This window comes from Hakea prostrata, chromosome 6 (genome assembly GCF_041222555.1).
Source record: "Hakea prostrata isolate BN-2017 chromosome 6, UWA_Hpros_2, whole genome shotgun sequence".
In the NCBI taxonomy this organism is placed as follows: domain Eukaryota; kingdom Viridiplantae; phylum Streptophyta; class Magnoliopsida; order Proteales; family Proteaceae; genus Hakea; species Hakea prostrata.
In genome coordinates, this window is record NC_142605.1 from 15,834,257 (window position 1) to 15,841,402 (window position 7,146).

Genomic DNA, 7,146 nt, shown 5'->3' on the forward strand with positions numbered 1-7,146 from the left:
TCCTACCTATCTTTATTTTGTGGGGAAGGTCTCTATTATTACCATGACCTTCCTTGTGTCCTCATGTGAGGAGTTGATCCTGATATTCCTTGGACCATTGCCGGGGAGAGATTTTGAGGGATTCTTGGGTAACTCTCATGATAGGGTAACCTTGGCAACCCTTCTATTTTCTATTAATTCTTTGGACTCTCCCCAAACCTTTCTTGTTGTAATTCTTTGCCCTAGGGTGAATCTTTATTCTCCTTAGTCTTTTGTGGGTACATGGATTCTTGTTAGTAAATCCCTATTATATGATTTGAATTTATTTCCCTTCACTTTAATTGAGAACCTTATTTTCTCTCATTAGTAGACCCTTTCTAATTCCATTCTTTATTTTGAAATACTAATGAGATGTTCTTTATCTATCTTGGGTTGTTTTTGTGAGAATTAATTATGGGTAACTCTCATGAGAGGTAACCAACTCTTTGAGAGGTAACAATATATGAAACCCTATTGTTCTTTTGTCTGTTGGAAACTTCCCAACACTTTTTGGATTGTGCATTCTTTGTTTCTCTTTCCCATGGGTGATCTTGATTCTTTGTTTCTCTTTCCTTGGGTGATATTTGTGTTAACCTAAACTTGATCATCTATGTCTTCTGTTTTATTGGCTATCAATTTATTTCTTCATCCGGTGCTCTCACCTTTTCATTGGGAGCCAGGGTGTCCTCCTCTTGGATCACCGACCCTTAGTTTGATCTTGTTAACAGCCAATCAATGTGTTTTCTTTACTAAAATTGTAACCTATCATTCTCTAATTCTTTATCCTTGATCACACTATATTTTCTTCATGATCCATGTTTAACCTAATTAGGATTTCTAATTATTCTTTCTTCGTTTTGTTCTTGTTTGAGATCGGGAAGATGATGCATCCTTGCAACCATCTATTCCATGATCTCATCCTATTCTTTCAGATCTATGATCATCATCATGATCTTAACCCTAGCCAAATAAATTCCTTGAAACCCTAACCCTTGAATGATCTTTGAAACCTCTTGTAACCTTCCATGTGCGGACCTCATGGGTAATGTTTGTTAACATAACTAGATTTCCTATGATTTCTTGTTATTTTCTTGATAACAATCATTCCCTCTCTTTCGTGATCATACCTTTTCATGAGCCATATGTTATGATGAAACCCTAACCTCTTTGTTACAAACCTATTATGATTGATTTTTGGACTATGATCTCCCCATGTCTTCTTTTGGGTTAGGTTGTACTTGGTTATCAACCCCATGAGCAGCACCCTTGTTAGAATATACATGGGGGCGGTTGCTAGTGGGGTCGATTGAACCAGCGACCCTGCGACCGCGTTCTGTTTTGGGTTTTGCCCTATTTTGCCCCCTGTTCGTTATAAATAGCATCCCTCGCCCTATTACGCATTATTATGTCGGATTGCTATTTTGGGGATTGGGGTGTGGACTGGGATTCAACTCGAGTGTTGTTAATGATATGAAACCTTTTCTCTTCTATTCTTGGTGATTCGATTAAGGTAATGAATCTCCATCTGCAATTCTCTTCTTTTTAACCTCTAATTGATATGAACCCATCTCCTTTTTGTTAGTGGTTACCAATTGATTTGTTGTACTCCTTTTCAATGTTCTTGATGAGATCTTGTCGCGAATCCTGCATTTGTTAATGGATGGATCTAGTCGGGAGAGTTTCGGTATCCATTTATGTAATTGTTAGGTTTCTTTTCACCTAGTGTCTCTTGGAGTGTTAGATTCGGACTTTGGCATGATCACTCGAATCCGGTTGACGGATGATCGGCCTGTTTGGATCGCTCTCTGTTTTTGGGGCGGTCACTAGTGGTGGTCCTCAACCTGCGCCGGCCGTTTCGTGTCTGTGTAGTTTGATTTGGTTTGTTTTGACTCTTGACTCTTTTATATTCTTGTAACCTATGCCTAGGTGTTCTCTGTTTCAGTAAGTCTTATAATAGTTTGGAATTCAAGTTAGAGGAGTTTTACATAATTCGGTGGACATGCATTCTTATTTATATGCAATTACATATACATGATGATTCTTTGTTCTATTTACTATTCTTTGATCATGTAACTTGCTGTAATTGTATAAGCATGTGAATCTTATTGTCGCTTGTTGTGGTATTCCTTGATGTCTTCATCTTTCATGATATTGCACACTGTTAATGGTATGATAAAGAGTGATTGTGTGTGATTGTGATGGAAGGGGTATTCCTTTGGGATATCTTAGCTTGGGATATCGGGGTGTGGATGGGACACATGCCTGATGTCTCCGACTATCATGATTACTTGATGACATACTTGGAGTCTAGAATTGCATGGCTGGTACCCCACTGCTTTACCCTTTCGGGGGGTTGGCGGGTGACCCGTGACAATGGTGACGTGACTATGTTTCATCCACGCGGTACCTCCGTGGGAGACTCGTGGTCCCTGTTGGTCATGTTGGTAGGGTTGCTATGTTAGGTTGGGCTCTGGACATCAGGAGCGGACCGGTGTGGAGGTCTGAGGCATCCCCCCTTTGTGGATGACCATAGGGTTGGGTGGAGTCCACGGGTAGCTCCGTGGGTTCCCTCTAGGTTGGGGATCTTGCGTTGGTTGGTGCCTGGGGGTTCTGGACTTCATATGTATGTTACCATTATGCCTTGCATTGGATTAGACCCATGGCGTCTCATTGAATGGTTTTGGTGGAGGTGTTGACTTACGCACGGTTTTGAGAGCGTGTGGCGCCATTAGAGACTTGCATAGTTAGATCTTAGTAGCATTCATATTTGCATATCATCCATATCATTTCATCTGTGCATTCGTGGATTGTCTGCATATATATGAGATTGCTTGTTCCTTGGTTCGTTGGAACTCATTCCTTTCATTGTATGTATTATATTGTCTGTGGTTGCCCTCGGAGTTGAGATGTTCTATGAAAGAGCCTTCTCGTTGAAGCGATGTGGCACGACAGTGATACATGAACTTGCAAAGCATGAAGCCTCCTGAAGAAGAAGATTATTTAGTTATTTATTTTGCTTCCGCTGAACTCGATATTACTTTTGATTCTTGATTTTCCCTCTTTCGTTCGTTCTTGGATTTTTATTGGAGTATTTGGACTCCTGTAACCTTTTTTTTTGATTATTGTACTATTCTTGCTCTTGATTATAGGTATTTGTATTTATTATTATTGATAGACTAAAACCATGGATCCTGTGACGGATCGCACCCACGGGTCGTCGGGCGGGTAATCGGGCCTGGCGGGCGGGGTGTGACATGAACACATTCGCCATATAAGAAAATTTATCTTAGGTAGTGTAGCAGAATTCCAAATTAGTTTCCATATGGGAGACGAGTACCTCTGATGTGAGTGATGGGTAGAAGTAGAAGGCCGAGAGCTGAGTTGAGAATGCTGTTCATTGTATAAGAATTGATAGGTGCTCTTGACCGAATGTGAACCATTTGGAGAAGGACCCCATATCTGAATATCATATCCTCTTCTTCTAGCCGGCCGAATCTGAATAATAGGATTGATGTCTTGTGCATTGAAAAAGACTTTGAAGAAGTGGGAGATTCCAGTGCCCATCATTAGACAGTAGCTCTTGAACCATATTTAACTGGCAGTTAAGTGGTTTAACTGAGGTAATACGGTAGTCAGGGTTATTAGTAAGCCAAGCATCTTCCCAAATGTGAATCGAGGCTCCGTCTCCAACATTCCATACTAGGCCTTTCCTCAGCACATCTCGACCAGCAAGAATACTTCTCCAAATGTGAGTAGGTTGGTGCCCTGTAGTAGCATTTAGGAAAGATGATCTTGGGAAGTATATGGCTCGTAGAATTTGTAACCACCACAGATCAGGTTCTGCCTAGATTTTCCAAGCTAATTTTGATAAGAGGGCTTTGTTGTGGAGACATGAATCTTTAAAGCCAAGACCACCATGCAACTTATATTGGCATAATCTTGCCAGGAAATCCAATGAATTTGACCACCAAGAGGATTGGAATTCCAGAAAAACCGGCTAGAGGCTTTTCAAATTTCTACATGGTGCATTTGTGGGAGCAAAAGATGGAGACCAGCATAGTTGGAGATGGTGGATGAGACTAATTTCCCAGCAAGAGAAAGAAGGTTCCCTTTCCATCCAGCAATACGGGAGTGTACCTTATCTTGTAATCCAGATAGAAAATCAGATTTGTGAGATGTGTAGTCCATTGGAATGCCAAGGTATTTGTTGGGGATTGTACCCATCTGCATTTTTAAGATCTTTGTAAACCATCTCCTCCAGTGGCTTGGTGTGCATGGACTGAAAAACACAGAGGATTTAGATCTATTGATTTACTGCCCTGAGCCATTGCAAAAACAGTCAAGACATTCCTTTAGTCCATGAATAAGCTGAATGGAAATTTCAGAGAATATGAGGATGTCATCTGCAAATAGCAAGTAGGAGAGTCTAGGAGCTCTTTGTTTAATACTAATGCCACGAATTAGACCTTCTTGAGCTGCATTGTCAAATAAGTGACATAAAGCCATCGAGCACAATGAAAAAATCGCAGGGGATAAGGGATCACCTTGACGAATACCTCTTGAAGGAAGTATATTGCCCTGAATTGTACCATTAATAAGCAGAGAAAATGACACAGATCTTATGCTTGCCATAATAAGGTCAACCCAATGAGAATGGAAACCCAGTCGAAGAAGCACCTGCTCAGTGAATTGCCAATCGAGACTGTCATAGGCTTTTTTTATATCCACTTTGGCAGCCATGAAATGAGTCTTACCTTTTCTCTTCTTCTTGATGTAGTGGTACATTTCATTTGCAACAATGATATTTTCAGATATGGATCTTCCAGAGGTAAATGCAGTTTGGTGAGGATCAATGATACTTGGAAGAATACCAGAGAGTCTGATTGCAATCACCTTAGAGAAAACCTTGGAAGCTACTCCACATAGGCTAATTGGGCGGAAGTCATCCATCATCTGAACATTGGGTTTTTTGGGTATAAGGCATATGAGTGTTTTATTGAAATGCTTGGGGAAGATTCTAGAGCTGAAAATGTCATTCACAAAAGCAAACAAATCCTCTTTAATTATCCCAAAACCGTTGAAAGAAGCCTGGAGGTAGTCCATCCCAACCCGGGGATTTATCCGGAGCCATGGCAAATAAAGCAGTCTTGATTTCATCCATGGTTGGGGGACTAAGTAGTAGATCATTCATTTCAGAAGTAACAACAGATCTAGTACAATGAAGCAAGGTGTTAAAAGCAGTTGGATTTGTACCTTCAGTAGTATAGGCCCTTTGGAAGTAAGAGACAGCTTCGTGAATAATTTCTGGTGGAGAAAGGATCCAAGAGCCATCTTGCAGTTTTAATTTAAGAATTCGGTTATGGCGTCTTCTCTGAAGAGTAGTGGCATGGAAGAAGGCCGTATTAAGATCACCACACTTTAGCCATTGAAGACGAGATTTTTGCTGCCAGAAGATTTCTTCCTGAGCCATTGCTTCCTCTAGTTTGATGGACAATAGGTTCATACGCTCCTGGGAATATGAGTCAGCAAAGGCATTCATGAGAATTGCCATGTCCTCCTTAAGGCCTTTAATAGTTTCCTGAATACGACCAAAGATTTCCTTGTTCCATTTTCTGAAAACCACCTTGGTGTTCCGTTGCCTTTTTTCTAGTTTGTTGCTAGCAGTTCCAGTGACATTAATTGACCAGGCTTGGAGAGCAATTCGTTGTGCATCATTGATTTACCTGGGCAGATTAAAGCGATGGGCTTCTCCTTTAAGATAGCGTTTATTTTTGCTTTGGCCATTCTTTATCTCCATTGGACATTGAAGGGGAACAAAATTGGATTCATTGTTGCTAGTCGACCACATGATTTTTCATGCTCTACAAGGTTAACTCATGCGACTAGAAATCACTTTCATTTGAAAACAATCATAGACCAGCATTTCACCTTGGACAATGTAAAGAGTTGGGTGCTAGCAGTGATATGCAGCTCATTCAAAATGGCAGAACAATTTAAAGCAGGGATGAGAGGGAAAGAGAAATATGAGATTGATGTGCAAAAAGTTCTTCCTAAATTCACTGTTATCATTTTTTCAAGCAGCACGAATGGCAATCAAAGCACATCAAGAAATCAAAATTCTAACAAGGCTGTTTTATGCATCTTCGAGTTTCAAGAGATTTATTTCTCATCATGGGGTGCTATTTCAATATTCTCATTGATTGTGTTGCATGGTAAATATGGGAATGTGGAAGTTACATAGAAGATCTTTCAATTTTTATGGCACAAGTGTATTAAGCCTTGGAGTTCACTGCTTAAAGATATGTGAACATGGTCAATATGTTCATGCTCACTCTTTCATCCTCAACATGGAAACCAAAGGAATCAAGATGGATTCAACTACAACATATGGGTTGAATTTTAAAGTCTTTGTGGTTACGGCGCATCATTCCTCTCTGGATTGCACACCCTATCAGGCATTATATGGTTGCCTGCCACCCACACTCGTTCGATACATACCCAACACCTCATCCAACACCGTGGTAGACTCTGAACTGCAAGATAGGGATCGATTATTCCGTTCACTCAAGGAAAACCTTCGCCGCGCTGAGGACCGAATCAAGCTCCAAGCGGATCGAAAACGACGAGACAAGGAATATCAACCAGGCGACTTGGTCTATGTATGACTACAACCTTACCATCAAACAACGGTTGCTCATCGGCTTTGTCACAAGCTGTCCCAACGTTATTACGGACCATATGTCATCATTCGCAGCATCGGCAAAGTCGCCTACAAACTGCAGTTGCCGGAGGGATCACGCATACACCCCGTCTTTCATGTCTCGCTATTGAAACCTTGTGTTGGGGAAGCTCCAAGCGTGGCACCTCTTCCAGCAGATCCAACTTCATCACTCCTCCCACTTGAGTTTCTTGACAAACGCCGGCTACGTCGAGGAAATCACAATATCTCCCAAGTGCTAGTACAATGGGAAGGGTTATCTCCTGAAGAAGCAACCTGGGAGGACATCCAGCAGCTCCGCTGTCACTTTCCTGACTTACACCTTGAGGACAAGGTATCTTTTCTAGCGAGGTGCAATGTCACAAATACTTTAGAAGAGGCAAGCCCAGTAAGGCTCAAAGAAGCAAGCC